The sequence below is a fragment of the Notamacropus eugenii genome, chromosome 2 (assembly GCF_028372415.1).
Source record: "Notamacropus eugenii isolate mMacEug1 chromosome 2, mMacEug1.pri_v2, whole genome shotgun sequence".
Lineage (NCBI taxonomy): Eukaryota > Metazoa > Chordata > Mammalia > Diprotodontia > Macropodidae > Notamacropus > Notamacropus eugenii.
This window is the reverse complement of record NC_092873.1, coordinates 246,662,884-246,680,582: the sequence shown is the minus strand read 5'-3', so window position 1 is coordinate 246,680,582 and position 17,699 is coordinate 246,662,884. Positions and strand designations below refer to the sequence as shown.

At 36.1% G+C, this 17,699-nt stretch overlaps 1 long non-coding RNA gene across 1 annotated transcript in view; it reads right to left on the bottom strand.

Moving 5' to 3' along the window:
* Window positions 1-1,011: 1,011 nt before the first annotated feature.
* The window catches only part of LOC140523856 (uncharacterized), a 308,343-nt gene continuing 291,655 nt past the window's right edge, over window positions 1,012-17,699 (bottom strand). The window contains exon 5 of the long non-coding RNA XR_011973492.1: window positions 1,012-1,181. This is a non-coding gene — a long non-coding RNA (uncharacterized lncRNA). The remainder of the gene's footprint in view (window positions 1,182-17,699) is intronic.

Here is a 17,699-nt window from a genome sequence, read left to right as displayed (position 1 = left end):
CTCCAGCCACTGTGCCACCTAACTGCCTAGACAAGAAGAATGTGAGAGAGAATTAGCCCTGGCCATTGGACACTGCACATCAGAAAGGGACAAGCCCAAGGAACCTGCCAAGTAGAAATGCTATGTTTAGGTGAAACAGCATAAGGACACCATAAGAAGGGAAAGAACAGTGCTTTGTGGTGCCAAACTAGGAGTTGCCTTTGCCCTATGTGTTCCCTACAGCCCTCCCTCACTCAAAACAAAGTCAAGTGCAAGTCATGTCATCATTTTTCTGATGGCATGGTCTTCTTTGGCAATGAAGGACGAACACACAACATGTTCTCTAAGTATGTTACTTCACTATAACACTCTACATGTATTCTTGCTGTTTTTACAGATGATCTCTCTTTAGTTGTGTGTGTGCATGTATGTGTGTGTGTATGTGCATATATATATATGTGTGTATATATATATATATATATATATATGTTACATAACTCATTTCAGGTTTATAGGGTGAAGAAGTCATTGTTAGTATTGCTCATGGTAAAACATCTCCATAAATGCTTTTACTTTGTTCTAGTTGTTTCTGCTAGCTGATGATTAAAGTTACAGGCACCAGTGGGATCTCCTGAGCTATAATTTTAGTAGTGGCAACGTCCAAAGTATCTTAAACCTAGGTCTTTCCCTGAAAAGACTCAAACTACAATTGCAAACTACAGAAAGGCCAAAGTAGAAAATATATTTAAAAAATAGTATAAATCCTTTCATTGGAAGGCTATCATTTAACTGTGTTTTGGTCCATGTTGTTCATATTACTGATGAAAACACTTTAGGAAAAAAAAATCTGGTCCACAGAAAATAAAAAGGAAGGCGCACTTAGTGGCCTTTGATTCAGTTTTCTGACAAATAATCGTGAACTTATTGGTGATTTTGAGGGCTTCAAATGTACAAATCTAGGTTTGAGTCTCTGCATTAACAAACAAGCATGGGTGATTCATAACTGCTACAACAGAAGCATTTATTGACTGATTAATATTTATGATGGGAAGGCAGTCAGAGGCAATTTGAGAAATGATTATTATCTGAGATGACTCCAGATAGCATGACCGCAGAGATTTTATGGTCGGAAGCTTCCCTGAGACTTGATTAAATCCAATAGATTTGGATCGGAAGAAGGCCAAACTCCATGCAAAGGAAACCTACAAAGACAGAAGAAAATAAATCTTTTAAAATATGGTTTTCATTAGAAATTTGAGAATTACTGACATTTATACAGTGTTTTGAGATTTGTGCAAAGTACTTATACACAATTTCTCCTTTGAGCTTTACAACAACCTTGCAAGGTAATCACTTCAGACAATATTGTCCCCTTTTTAGAAATGGAGAAAGTCAGGCATGGAGTGGTTAAGTCATATAACTAGAGTGTGTTAGAGACAGTTTCAAATTTATATCTTCCTGTTTCTGTCCTATACATAGTGCTTAGAGAGAGTTACAAATAAGTAAGAGTGACTTGTTCTGTTGTAAATTCATATTTGATATTTGTACATAACAATGTATTTGAGAGCAAAATGAGTATTTCAATTTTTTCTTTTTTCTTTTTTTTAAAGGGAAACAGCACTGATTTTGTTGTTTTTAATTAGGTTTCCTTTTTATCTATCTATCTATCTATCTATCTATCTATCTATCTATCTATCTATCTATCTATCTATCATCTATCTATCTATTTTAAGTTTTCAACATTCATTTCCACAAAATTTTGAGTTTCAAATTTTCTCCCCATCTCTCCTCTCCCACCACCCCAAATGCCTTGCATTCTGATTGCCCTTTCCACCAATGTGCCCTCCTTTCTAACACTGCTCCCTTCTCTTATCCCCATCTTCTCTCTTGTCCTGTAGGGCAAGATAAATTGCTATACCCATTTACCTGTATGTCTTATTTCCCAGTTGTATGCAAAAAACAATTCTCAACATTTGTTCCTAAAACTTTGAATTCCAACTTCTCTTCCTCCCTCCCTCCCAACCTATCCCCACTGAGAAGGTAAGCAATTCAATATGGACTATATATGTATAGTTTTGCAAATGACTTCCATAATAGTCATGTTGTGCAAGACTAACTATATTTCCCTCCATCCAAATTGAGTGTGCATGTTGTTCCTTCCTTGAGCCAAATGTGATGAGAGTAAGCTTCACTTTTTCCCTCTCACCTCCCCCCGTTTCCCCTCCATTGGAAAAGCTTTTTCTTGCCTCTTTTATGAGAGATAATTTGCCCCATTCCTCTTCTCTCTTTCTCCTCCCAATATATTCCTCTCTTACCCCCTAATTTTATTTTTTTAGATGCCATCCCTTCTTATTCAATTCACCCTGTACTCTCTGTCTGTCTGTCTCTCTATATGTATGTGTGAATGTGTGTGTATGTGTGTGTGTGTGTGTGTGTGTGTGTATAATCCCTCCAACTACCCAGATACTGAGAAAAGTTTCAAGAGTTGCAAAGATTACCATTCCATGTAAGAATATAAACAGTTCAACTTTAGTAAGTCCCTTGTGATTTCTCTTTCCTGTTTACCTTTTCATGCTTCTCTTGATTCTTATATTTGAAAGTGAAATTTTTTTTTCAGCTCTGGTCTTTTCATCAAGAATGCTTAAAAGTCCTCTATTTAATTGAATGACCCTTTTTTCCCCTGAAGTATTATACTCAGTTTTGATGGGTAGGTGATTCTTGGTTTTAATCCTAGTTCCTTTGATTTCTGGAATATCATATTCCAGGCCCTTCTATCCCTTAATGTAGAAGCTGCTAGATCTTGTGTTATCCTGATTGTATTTCCACAATATTCAAACTGTTTCTTTCTGGCTGCTCGCATATTTTCTCCATGACCTCGGGACTCTGGAATCTGGCTACAATATTCCCAGAAGTTTCTCTTTTTGTATCTCTTTTAGTAGGTGACTTGTAGGTTCTTTCAATATGTATTTTACCCTCTGGTTCTAAAATGAGAAATGATGTCTAGGCTCATTTTTGATCATGGCTTTCAGGTAGTCCCATAATTTTTAAATTGTCTCTCCTGGATCTATTTTCCAGGTTAGTTGTTTTTCCAATGAGATATTTCACGTTATCTTCCATTTTTTCATTCTTTTAGTTTTGTTTTGTAATTTCTTGGTTTCTCATAAAGTCATTAGCTTCCATCTGTTCCATTCTAATTTTTGAAGTACTATTTTCTTCAGTGAGCTTTTGAATCTCCTTTTCCATTTGGCTAATTCTGCTTTTTAAAGCGTTCTTCTTCTCATTGGTTTTTTGGACCTCTTTTACCAATTGAGTTAGCCTATTTTTAAAGGCACTTTTTGGGTCTCCTTTAGCAAGCTGTTGACTTGCTTTTCATGATTTTATTTCATTGCTCTCATTTCTCTTTTCAGTTTTTCCTCCATCCCTCTTACTTGATTTTCAAAATCCTTTTTGAGCTCTTCCATGGCCTAAGACTATTGTGTATTTATTTTGGAGGTTTTGAATGCAGAACCCTTGACTTTTATGTCATTCTCTGATGGTAAACATTGTTCTTCCTCATCCAAAAGGATGGAAGAGAATACCTGTTCGCCAAGAAAGTAACCTTCTTTAGTCTTATTTTTTCCCCTTTTTTGGGCATTTTCTCAACCAGATACTTGACTTTTGGGTCCTTTGTCAAGAGTAGGGTATACTCTGGGGACCTGTAAGTTCTAGGTTCCTCCAAGGTGACACAATCAAGGGAGAGGAGTTTACTTCCTGGCCTGGCTTGTGGCTGAGATACAAATCAGCTGCTCAATTCCCCCAGGATCTTTAGGAGGGGGTGGGGCTGCCACTCTGGCCTGAGGTTTAGATCAGCTGCTCAATTCTCCCAGGGCTTTATCCAACAATGGATGCAGATTGCAGCCTGCCTGACCACAGCAGCTGATGCCTACTGTTGCCATTGCTGCAGGCTGGGGCCAGGGCTAGGGGAGCACTCTGCTCCCTTATTACAGAGGTGAAAAAGCTCTCTCACTGACCTTTGAAGTATCTTTGTTGCCTGTGAGTTGAGGGATCTGTGAACCTCCTCTGCAGCTATTGGGGATTCTGCCCCTGAGGCGTGTTCTGGCCCTTTTCCTCCAGGCACTGCATGGCCAAGGCTGGGCTGGGCTCCACTCCGTGTTCTGATGTGACAGACCTTTCCCATCTACCTTCTGGGTCTCCCTGGGCTAGAAGTTTCCTCCACTCCATCATTCTGTGGCTTCTACTGCTCTAGAATTTGTTGAGAGTCTTTCCTTACAGGTATTTTATAGGCTATGAGGGAAGAACTAGAGTATGTGCATCATTCTACTCTGCCATCTTAGCTCTACCCTCCCCCCCCATTTTAATGTTTTTCTACCCAAATAGTAGAATGTCTTGCGCATGATGTGGCTACAACAAATACACCAAAGGAACAATTTTGCAAAAATATATGTAGAAGTGAACGAATATTTCCCTCATCTTATCACTGTTTGGACAACCCTGTATAACTTAAATGTTTGAGAGATATGAATTTATAAAATTATTTTGTCATAAAGTTTCCTCTAGGTTTTAGGTTGGGTTGAAATTTAGCTCACTAATTCAATTCTATGCTCTTAAAGTTATTTTCTTGCAGTCAAGCATGAAATTTTTGGGAAAATATTGAAAATAGCTATATATAGCCATTTAACTAGGCTGGCTTAAGTCAATTTAATAAGGTGAGTGAAGACACAGTTCATTTATACATAACTGGAACTATTTACTGGAGATGGTTCTTAGCATAGAATTAAGCATAGAACAGTTGGTTTTGAATGAATATTTATATGGCTGAAAAAGCTTCTTTAGACTAGATCAAAAGGACTCTAAATATGAATATTTTCCATCCTCAGGTAGGAGAATAAAAGATTAGGAAAGTATTAAATTTCTTTGATGGTTTTGTTTTCCTTGATATGGGTAAGTCCTTCAACAATACTCATCACAACCCATACATTCTTCTTCATCCTTTATGGTGCTTATTTAAATCATAAAATAAATGCTCTATACCCACCCTTCATGCTGGGGACTTTCTTTCAGATCTTTTGTCATTTCATGGATACCAGTGGTGAATGTAGGTGCTTATAAGTTATGTTATGTTTTAACTATAGGTGAATTCCTTCTTTTCTTGTCATACACCTTGAAAATGATCTTTAGTTTACTTCTTCTGCACAATTTTGCATTGGTGACATCTTGTAGCCTGCTCAGTCCTACTATGTATCTTTACAGTGAGCTTTGGGTGATTTTTAACTTGAATTCTTTGGTTTGTCTTACTTCATAACTAGCTATCATATAGAATCATCAGACAACTGTTGTTTTGTAAAAAATGATTCTTTTCTTCAGAAAGAATCCTGTGGTCATTAAAAACACTTTCATTTCTTAAAGGCAATCCAGGCTTCTCTCCTTCTGTTGATTGAGAAAATCAGCTCATTTTCTAGTGTTTTTCCAAAACATAAGTACTTATGGATGAGCCTTGTGGATTGTCCATACAACTGTGTGTCATAGTCTTGACCTTGGGTTGGCAAAGTATGACCTGAGGGCCAAAATTGGTGCATAGCTTGTTTTTTTATGGCTCACAAAGTAAATGAATTTGACCCTCAGGTCATTGGTTGCTGAACCCTTTTTTATCTGGTTGTTTTTCTTTTCTTTTTAAAAATATTTTATATAGTATTTATGCTCTTGATATTTATATAGCTAATTCTCACTTTGTATAGTGATGGAAAAGTAAGTAAAAAGCTATCATAGATATTCTCTTACCATTTTTCCTTTTTATAATAAAAGTTTTTTTTAGTTTGTCTGCAAACATTTAATGTTCTTTCCGCTTTCAGAAATCATGAGAATCAATGCTTTTAATGTCCTTAAAATTTTATCATATCACAAATTTCAACTAGGCAACTTGGTCTGGTCAACATAGTCTGGTCAAGCTGCTTTTCCAACCTTTGTTTTCCTTGTTGTCAGTTTTTACTTTCTCACTAAGCACATAGGGGACTGTGATACTAGATTTAAAATGTAATGGTTTCATTGTCCTTGTGGGAGAAAAACAAGTTATAGAAATACTTAAAAATTTCCCCCCACTTTATACCTGCTCATTCAACTTCCCTTTTTGTCTTTAAAAGCCTCAGGATGATGTAACTTCATTGGGTCTCTTGCCAATCTTTCTCTAAAGTAATTTTCATTTTATGATAGGGATGTCTTAATTGACATGAGATATTAAAATCAGACATTGGAAATGGAGCAGCTCTAAAGCAAAACTGATAATAGTTCTGAACTGTGACCCTCATGATGTGAGGGTTTCACAGTTTCAGGTGTGTAGGACCGGTATAATTTGAGTTGCTGAAATCCATGATTTCAACATGTAATTTATTCTTGTTTCTTTCTCTTTTAACAGATCACCACAAGTCTCATTTAAAATTTTTTTATCTAAAAATATTATTTTACTGAATTTTATTTCCTTGTTTGCAAAAGAAACTATATTTAAACAATAACAACAAAACCCAGACTTTTGACTGTATACATGATATGACCAAATCATCTTGAAAATATTCCTGTTAGCAGGAACTCTTTGTTTTTAAATCTCAGTATGGTCAGAATTTAATGTGACCACAACTACTTAAAAATCCTTTTGAGTTCTTGTGGCTATAGTGGCTTTTCTGAATAAAATTTATGTTTCCATCCTGTTCCCAAGGAACATTATAATTTTTCAAGGAAAGATATTGGAGATTTCTGCAGTAGGACTATAGCTCTTTTTATTTTTCTTAAAGCTTATAGTTAAGGTTAGTGAAATCATTACCTAGTACTTCAGTTTAGGAAGTTACTAGGATAATGAAGGATGTCATAAAAAAGTTGGTTGATATGCGTAGTCTAGAAGCAATGACTTTATCCTATCATCATCCTCTTTAAGATTTTTTTTTAAATAAATGACTCAATTATATTAACTGTTCTCCTAACTGGCAAATGTCTCTGCTGGGCAAGAGGAGATCAAACACCTACTGACTGAAGCAAGCAGCTTTTAGGGTCTTTTAGTATTTTTATTAGGAAAACAATGATCATAGGTCAAACTTTCTCAGGAAACAGTGATAGTCTTGGGAAAGTCTGTTTTTTTTTTAAAATCAAGTTTCCATTTGTGGATATGTCAATAACTTAAATAGGTGAGATTGATGCTGCCTCAATTACATATAAGCTGCAATTACTTTCACATAACTATTCTTCTGAAATTGCTCATCATGAACACTACAATGTAACGTGGCCGAGCATCTCTCATGAGGATGATTTTTGTTGCCTTTTGACACACAATGAAACTAATTCCTTTATTTGCCTTTCTTAGGAGAAACTTTGATCCTTTCACCTAGATTCATTTACCTTTTGTCTTCTAATTTAATTGATAGAAAGAATATAAGAATTAATATGATTCATCTCTCTCAGTTTGTTACCTCCTTGGTCTCTGGACAACAAATTTCACACTAAGTGCCAATTACTTTTTTTTAATATACAGTCATACCTGGTATATTTTTCCTCATTGGGGAAAGAAGAAATGGGAAAAGTAGGGCAAAGAAGGTGGAACTCAGCTGGTCTGTGGCTCAGTTGCATAAATGAAGGAACTATCTCAGATTCTTGTCATAATTAGCTATTCTTGCTAACTTCTTTCTCAGTTGTTTTTATGCTGTTGTAGGAGTTCATACTTTATCAGCAGCTTCTAATATTTGGGCTGTGAGTCAAGGTCCACTTGAGTTATGACCCTGTTAATTGGTGTAAGAATTATTTGATTCTTAACATACTCTTTTTTGCCATTGACCCCATAGAAGCATCTCTCTACAAGACAAAAGGTCATTTTGTGTTTTCCTTTTGTTTTATTGATTTCCAGCTCTAAAGAAGTCACTGCCAAGTGTCAAAACTACCAATGACATATCCTTTTCTACTTAACTATGTTGATCCTCAGAAAGAAGACACTGCCTGTTGCCAAGCTGATATGTGAAGGCTTTTTAGCGTGACAGAATTTCCAAGAGCTTTCTCGTATTGGCCAAAACCTTTGAATGAATCAATGAAAAACATTTAATAAGCACTTACTATGGATCAAGCTAATTGTACTAATTATTAAGGATACAAATATAAAAAGAAATTCTATGCCTTTAAGGAGTTTACATATCAGTTGGAGGAAAAAATATATATGTATATATCTGTATCCATATAGATATATAGACAAAAGAAGTGTTGGTCAGGAACACTGATTCAGTTTAGGAAGTAACAGGGTTTTTGAAGGAAATCACTGAGAAGTTGATTGATCTACACCGTTTAGAAGCAATGGCAACCAAAGTGTAATTGTTATTCTCATAATAAGAGATAGATGAGGGTGGAGGTGTTGTGTGTGCAAACTGGTTAAAAAAATAGTGAAAAAAAATTCCAGGATGAATATTTGGATGGGATGGGAAACATAGTCTGGGGCAGGGGTGGGGAATCTATGGTCTTCTAGGTTCCCAAGTATGGCCCTTTGACTGAATCCAAACTTCACTTCTTCAGGGGATTTGTGGCCATGAGGTCAGTTTCCCCACCCTTGGTCAGGGGTTTGAAGATATGTAGATATAATGGGCCATGCCAGCATTGACTGACTGGTTAAGATAGTGTGACCTAGAACTTAGCACAGTGCCTGCCACATTGTAGGTACTCAATAAATGTTATTGGTTGATTGATTAACTCAAGGAAGTAATTTCAAAACTGAATAGATTATTTACTTAGGGTATGGTCTCAGAAAGTTCAGAGATCTGGAGAGGACAGCAGCAGGATTGTTGGGAAAGGAGATGACCAAAGTGGATTACAAGATGATATGTGAGGTGTGATCTGGGGTATAAACAAAGCCTGCTAGATCTAGTGAAACTCAGGTTAGCTTCATGCCAAAAAATGAGGCATTGGATAAGGATTCTGGAATTAAAAGATATATTAGATAATGAAATATTAAAGCAGAAATGAGGAGAAAGATTTGAGATATTTGGGTCAAGCCTCCTCTTGACAACATCTAATCTACTAAATAATTTTGTACCACTGGATGAGAGGTCACAGATATAAAAGCTTTCTTTTCTTTTATAATTAAAGTGAGAGAAAGATATTATACCAACAAAGCAGAAGATTGCCCCTTTGAGTGAAAAATAAGGTTTTTATGTATTGTAAGCAGGTTAGAAAATAGGGAAATTATACTCAACACAGTTGAGTTTGATCTAATTATGAGTCAATTTATTAACTTTAATTTCTGGCAGCATATTCTTAGTTTAACCATTAAAGACCAACAGAGCAAATGTGGGAATCATGGTGTGAAATCTACAATGTTGGGGCTATTTCCTAAATACCTTCTAACTGTTCACAATTTAGATTATCATTGCCATTGCTTGTGGGTGGATATATGTTCTAGTACTGGGCTGACTATCACTTTTTTTTTTCAAGAAAAATCTGTCAAATTGAAAGTGATTATATTTCATGAAAAAAGCTATGAAGTCACCAGATTTAGCTAAAAAGCTAAAATCACCAGATTTTTTTTAAAGGCCTGAAACTCAGGTTCTAAGGGTTGGTGAAATGACCTAGCTTTCCATCTGTGGATGTTTTAATGTATACTTTGAGAAGCAGAATGATATAGTAAAGTACTTGAGTTTAAATCTGGCTTCTGACCCTTATTAACTTTGTGCTTCTGGGTAAATCATTTTATCTCTCTGAGTCTCAATTTCCTCCTTCACAAAGTAGGGATAATAATGCCTGTAATACCTCTCTCATGGGATTTCTGTAAAGGCTCAAAGGAAGCTAAATATAAGAATATAAGTATATATTATCTGTGCTTTAGAAAGTGTAATGTAAATTATATAAACATGTTGTTAATATAAAATTATATGTGTTTATGTAATATAAAGTATGTAGCTAACTTCGGGATGCTATATAAATAGCGGTTAATATTATTATTATTTTGGGTTAAAATGGATGGGTGAGTCCATCAATATGGATGCATGGTTTTCAATTATAGTGCTTCTTTGAAGAATGACATTGAGGAATTGTAGAACAAGGAATTGTAGAACTGAGATCTTATGTATCTATGGGAAAGTGTGCCCTAAGTTTTTGGAGGAAATGTTTTGTTGCTAATTTGCTCATTATGCTTTGTGTCCTCCGGCTGACTATTAAAATAGAAATACATGGATGGGGTTTCTGTGACCTATAGTTTTAGGAGTGTAGACATACATGGTACTTTGAACCTAGTGTAGTTGTCCCTTCAGGATTATCTATGAGTCCTAAACTGGGAATATAGTTTGGAAGAACAGTAGGGCTAGCCAGAGGGATGCTATATGTGTATCAATTTAATAATTCATCAGAATGGACATCTAACTGAATGTCATACTAGGGATAAGAGATATTTTATTCAATTTTTCATACTTTGATGCTTAAGCCAATCTCTTTTGAATAATTATGGATCTCATTGAGGAAGTCAAATGATATTCTGGAACTTTGTGTCATAAGCCCAATAATATCTGTAAATAGGAGTTTCTGGAGCTACACCATCAACAGTGAATCCCTCTTTCATTTTGACCCTGTCCAGGACAAATTCTATGACATTTCTATTACAGATTCTTCCAATAAACATATTTGTCTCTGTTTTATGTGTTGTTTGTGTTATATGTCTCTGTTTATGTGTTATATGTCTCTGTTTATGCTTGTTGTTAATAATGAGGGGACATTGAAAAGTTATATTTATCATTATCAAGAAATCTTGAAAGACAACGTTTCAGTTCCAGTATTTAACAGTCATTATGGGACTTAGAGAGGATTCTACAAGAGAACCATATAGACCTACTGAAAAAAAGACTTTATTATAGCAATTACATGAAAGAGGGAAAGGCCCCAAACAAACACACAGGGGAAGGATAAGGTGGAAGTAAGGAAAATGAGAAAAAGCTACAACCAGGGAAGTTTTTAAGATTTTGCATTCTCTCCAGTTTTTGGTCAGTTGGGTAACTAATGATCAAATAAGTTGTAGAAGATCATTTGCAAAGCCTTCTTGTTGTTTCTTTAACATATTTTTGTCAAGGGTATCTTCAACATATGCTTGAAATGTTTCTAAAGAAAAAATTTTTGTAAGTAAAATTAAGTTGTTGGTTTCCTCTTAACTTCCTTATATTGGATAGTAGTATTGCCTGTATTTTCCCCTTCAGATTTTATTTTTACATTGTTAGGGAAGATAGAAATAGATTATAGCAATTCTGACAAATCTATTCTATTTTCAATCTATTTCTTTTCCTCCTTCACATTTCATCTTTAAAGACTCTTGGGAAGATCTAACTTATTTAGGTCTCATCCTGGATTTTATACAGATTTGTGTTTGTTATCATGGCTTTTTGCTATTGTAATACCAAGCTCAGGCTACAGACTGAGAATGGAGGAGAGTTTATAGCCAGAGCAGGGATGATAACCTGGGAAAGTAATGAAGGATAAACTACTTAGAAGTTATAGTATGGATCAAGAATATGTTTAGAAGTAGCAAGGCACAAAAAATAAAATGATAAATGATTATTAGATTATTGAATTTTCTAGTTCTTGAACATGGAATACTTTGGTAATGGTAAGATCAAGGTTCCAGTATGACCATCCCTGTATGTTGCTGAGGAGGAATGAACATCACGTACATCATAGAGGTTGAGTAGATGGATGAATTAGGAAGTTAAGATAGTTGAAAGAATATAAACTTGTATGTTGATGGCTCCTAGTATGAGGGTTGGAGTTTAGTAGATAAGGAGACTGTGTACCAGCAACTGAAATCACTAAAAAGAGAGCAAATATCATGAGGATATGCACACACACACACACTCACACACAATACACACATGCATATATCTTTGTACATGCATATATGTACATACGTGTATGTAAACACACATGTGTGTATATATATATATACATACACACATATATGCCTCTAGACTCTTTACTGAGTGATAAATTTGGATAAAAGGAAAATCAAAAAATGTTGTTGGATAATGGTAGTTGAATGCCAGACTAGAAGTGAAATGGGCAGCCAGGAGTTTTGTAAACTACTCCCCCTATTGAAATCAGTGAATTAGGGTGTATGAGAGAAGGGGTATGTGGAGGGAATAGCATTGGAAAGGAAGGCCAGGAATACTCTTTCATGGGTTGAGGGGTGGGGAGGAAGCTAGGTCTCAGTGTATGCCTGGGACAGAAGGAAAAGAGGTCTAAAATGAAAAGAAATTTGTTAATTATTGAGTAGAAATTACAGAGGGTAGAGAAGAAGGTGTAAGACATTGGAAGCATAGGGTTGAGGTAGATAGAATGAAGTATCAGAAAGGAGAGGGTGCATAGAGGAGTTTGTCCACCATCAGTGGAATAGGGAAAGTTGGAGGAATATGAATATGCTAAAATGTGTGGAATAATTCTACAGACTGTCAGCAGCTTAGGAATTTTCTGCAGATGGAGGTGAGTGATTAGAAGGGTCAAGTTCTCCATACAATCCTGTCCGTGGAGGAGGGAAGTCAGTGCTGGGAAGCTCGGTAGACCTGGTCACAAGTCAGGCACAGGCAGAGTCTGATATTTAGCAAAGCTTCAACTCCCCAAAATGACCCATTGGTGAAATTAGAAGCACTGAACCAGGCCAGTGGCAGAAGCATTCTTAGTGATGTTGATTTTTTTGGCTCCTCAAATCACAGACTGTAGGAAAATGCCTTGCTGCCTAGGTAGACGCAGCAAGTCTGTCTGGCAGTTTATGGAGCCAGTTTGTCAGCTGTCTTCTTGCCTACTCCCTTCTGTTCTCACTTTCCCTTTCCACTCTCCCAAATGAAACTGTGTGGATCTGAGCAAGTACCTCCAATTACTTCTGCATGGGGAGCAGCATTTTCACATACCATGTAACTCTATTAAGCCTCTTCTTGGCTCATAGTGGAAAGTTGATGGGGTTTTTTTTGTGACTTTGAGTAAGACTATTTTGTGCACTTGTCCTTTGTCACTTGCAAAGAAGACTTGGGCTATAATTTTGATAATGCTGTGGATATAGGCTTATAGTTATAGAAGATATTTCTAATTTGGGAGGAAATTTGTGCAAGATAATTTTTTTCCTTCATGAGTACCTATGTGATTTGCAGTTACTTTTATGTTTTCAGGTGGACATAAAAGCAATTCATGACTGTGTCTTCTGCCCTGGACCTCTTAAAATTCTTACTACTTACTCAAAGCCTCTACAATCTCAAATTTACTATGGGGTAAGCCAGAGGAACAGAAACTTATGAATAGATTGATTTGAGTGAATTTTATGCAATTTAAGTTTGGCATGTGTAATGCTATTTTAAAATATTATTAATAGTAAGACTAATGTGAGAAGCCACCAGGCAATCTTTCATAAATGATTCCTTTTGTCTGATTTTATAAAAAGAATATAATTGACTGGTGTGTATACGTAATTCCATGATATTATTTGTTATTGTTTAAAAGCATTTAACTTGGTAGATCAAAGTTCACCATTCAAGGCTTGACTCCAATAAATCATTTTCATAACCAAGTTAAGATAATATAAGATTACTTCAAACATGCAACCACAGAGATAGCTTTGTTCAATAATTCTCTGTTTATCAGTGTCCAGCCTAAAATCAGGCAGACTTAAAGAATTCACTAACATGGACTATGTCCTGAATGAAGTTGAAAGAGAAAGACACAAACATTTATTAAGCACCTACCATGTGCCAGGCCCTGACATTGACAGTGGCACTGGTGGTATTTTCTCATTTGATATAGGAATTCTCTAGACTATTGTTAGCAAGGTAGTTCTGATTTTCCTATTTGTAAATAACCTTGTGAAGATTTCACTAATGCCCCAGGATAACATAGGACCTCCTCAGTGAGATCTATAGCCACTTAAAATAGATCAGCCTCTGGATACACCTAGGGAAAAATAAAACCACAAATAGATGAAGAATACAGGACATCCCCAAAGTCTTAATGCTGTTTTATGCTTTAACAGTTTAAAAGTCTCAATGCTGTTTTAAGTTGTTAAAACGTAAAACAACACTAAGACTTTTGGGATACGCTGTACTTAACCAGAAATGACACATTTCATCTAGTGGATTTACATTGCAGATGGACAGTGGACTGGGACCAAAATTCCCAAAATTTGCATTTGGGAAATTAAACAGTGCCTTCTATGATCTTGACATGTTCTCTTCTGTCAAAGCACATGTTCACACAGATATTCTCCTTACTTGAAAATTATGGAGCAATATGTTACCAGAAGAATAAAAATTTCAAGGGACTAGAAGGGCAGAGGAACAATGGATGAGTGCCTACAGGTAGGCTGTAGTATTGCACCAAGGATCTCTTGTATATATGAAGTGGTGTGAGGCAGATAGCATCAGAACAGACCCTGTAGGGGTAATAAATAGATTGTCTGAAAGCTGCACGAGGACTGATAAAATTAAAAAAAAATCTTATAGGTCTCCTTTGTATTGGATAGATCTTCTAGGAAGAGTATTTTTCAGCAAGGTGATATCTCTGTTTTTTAGTATGTTTTCCAGATTTTTGAGAAGAAATCATCTTTTAATTTCATGGCTGCAGTCACTATCTTCAGTGATCTTTGGTCCAAGAATATGAAACCTGACATTGCTTCCATTTCTTTTCCCTATTTACCAGAAAGTAATGGGACCAGATGCCATGATCATAGATATTTTTAAAAATTAATCTTCAAGATAGCTTTTATACTTTACTTTGTATCAATTTACATACAGTTTTTTAATATTTATATTCATAGTTGGACCTTTTCTATTCTATATTTTTTCTTTTGATGATTTCGTCAGCAGTCATGCATTATTAATCATCAATATGCAAATGAACTCAAGATCACCATATCAAACCCTGGACTCTGCTGACTTTTAGTCCTGTATCAAGAATTGCTTAGTATTTTGAACTCAATATCTTATGGGTAGTTCAAACTCAACACCTTCCAAACAAAACTCATTATCTCCCCCCATCAACCCACCTCTTTTCTGAATTTCCCATTTCATATATACAATATTTCACCTATACACTCACTTTCATGTCAACCTATACAATAACTCTCATGTTTCCTTCTCTCTATTAGCATGACCAGCATCCTAATTCAGATACTCATCACTTCTTGCCTAGGCTACTACAATAGTCTCCTTATCAGTTCCCCTGCCTCAAGCATCTCCCCACTCCAACCCATTTTCCACACAGCTGCCAACATGATTTTCCTTTAGGACAGATCTCAATATGTCACTACTCTGTTCAAGAAACTCCAGGAATGCTCTATTAGTTCTCAGATCAAAGACAATCTCCTCTGTTTGGCATTTAAATCTCATTATCATCTGGCTCTGGCTTACTTTCAAGCTTAATTATATATTTTCCCCTTTTATAAACCTTCTTGTTCAGCTAAACTGATCTTTCTGCAGTTTCTCACATAGGACACTCCATCTTCTATCTCCGTGCCTTGGTACAAGTTGTCTCCATATCTGGTATGTACTCCTTTGTCACCTCTGCTTCTTGGAATCCCTAGTTTCCTTTAAAAATAGTTGAAGCACCACCTCTAAATGAGGATTTTTTTGTGTCTTGTTTCTAGTGTTTTCCCCTATAATTTACACTTTTGGTATTTAGTATATAGAAGATGCATGTATATGCATATGTGTATTTATATACACATGTGTATTATCCATGAACATATATGTAAACATGTATATACATGGGCATACACATATATGTATTATACACATACAAATACACACATATATTTATACATACACAGTTTCTACTTTATATAAGTGGGTCTATTTCAAAGATGTCTATGTAAAACAATTTTTACTAATATAAATCTTCCAGTGGATGGGAGGCAGGGAAGGATGGAGGTAGGGAGGAAGGAGACTGCATACCCATGAAGGTAGGTGGCCAGCTCATGGTTCAAGGACTCATGGGGTTGGGGACAGAGAAGCAATTGTAGGCTGAGGTCAGCCACATCAGGATCTGACTGGAATCAAAAGAAGAACATGGAGGTGGGTAAGACATGTAGGGGTTGGACAGAGAGGAAGGACAGGTCACATGCAAGGCTAGAGACAGAAACATAGTATCCTAGAACTGGGGGAACAGAAAGGTCTAGGCACGTGGACAATGGCAGAGTGGGTCAAAGATCTCCCCCACCCCCACCCCACCCACATGAGTCAGGTCTGCTTTCACTTTTCTTTTAAAGATTTTTTTGGGGGGTTGGAGGAGTGGGCAGAGGAAGTCCATTGAGCCAAGGGACAGGAGCAGAGAGAGAGAGAGAGAGAGAGAGAGAGAGAGAGAGAGAGAGAGAGAGAGAGAGAGAGAGACCGACTAGAGTACTGTACAGTAAAGTTAACATAGATTTTTTTTTTTGTGATGCACATTTCTTTTAGAATTCTTTAAGTAGCGTAGAATTCACATGAAGTCATGACTGTCTTTATGAGTATATCCAAAGCTTTAGAGCAAGAAGGGGCCTCACATACTATCTAGCCCAATGCCCTCATTTTATAGATGAGGAAATATAATATGTTCTCTCACTGTCTCTCAATAGAGTGTACACTGATTGAGGACAAAAGCTGTTTTATTTTTATCTTTTTTTCTCAGATACTTAGTACAGATGGCATCTGGAATATAGTAGGCACATAATCCAAAGTTGTTGATTAAATCAGTGTGAAACTACTGATAAGAGGGTCCACTTGCACTTTTGAATAGCACTGTAAGCTAGTAAGTCTTTCTTATACTAAGTATGAGTATAAAGTATTCTAAGTATAAAGTAATTTCACCTCTTTAGTAGTTTTACCCATGGCTGTGTCTGCCCTCTGGCAAAAACTGAATGAGTCTGACCCCTCTTCCAAGTGACAGATCTTCAAATCCTTCACTAGAAGGAGGGAATATTTGGGACTTATAGGACTGCCAACAAAATAAAGTGCATGAAGCAAAAAGACTATTTTCCAATATAGAAATCTGCCTTCAAGGAAGGCATGAGGAGTTCACTGAATTATGTTGGGCAGTGAAGAAATAGAAAGGAAGAAAAGGGACTGGGATTAAACTGTGAAATAGTATTCCTGCTCATTCTCCATAAATTGGTCAAAGCATCACTGGAACTAGCATAGCAACTTATGATTCGCAGTGAGCAAAATTTCCAGCTGATGTGCATGAGAAACAGAAATCTGCAAAATGTAGCTCACTTTTCTGTTCTCATTCAAGAGATAAAAGACTCCCAAGGCTTGTACATCTTTAACTTCAGGATCCAAAACAGTTTCTGTATTACGTAGCAGACACACTATCTCTTGTGTACATAAACTTGTTCTTTGGATGTTTGTAACTATTTTGCTTATAAGCTGAAGGATATAGAATTTGAAAATGTCAGAGATGTTTTAGACTACATAAAACATTGGAATAAATGGAAATATGGGAACGTTTTAGAGAGGGATTTGGCATTTTGACAGACAAGATATTATCTACACAAAGAAAGTGTGAACATAGATGTATCCATATTGAAAAAAAATCAAGGTTTTGCAAGTTAGAGTTTGAAAAATAAAGCCCTTACAGAATCTTCATAATACTGCAGAAAAAAACACAGCCTGCCTACCACCTTTTTTCAACTCTTTTTATCTGATTTGGAACATCCTGAGCTATGCTACAGTGCCATGAAACAGAGTTCCAAAAAAGATAGAGCTAGTCTA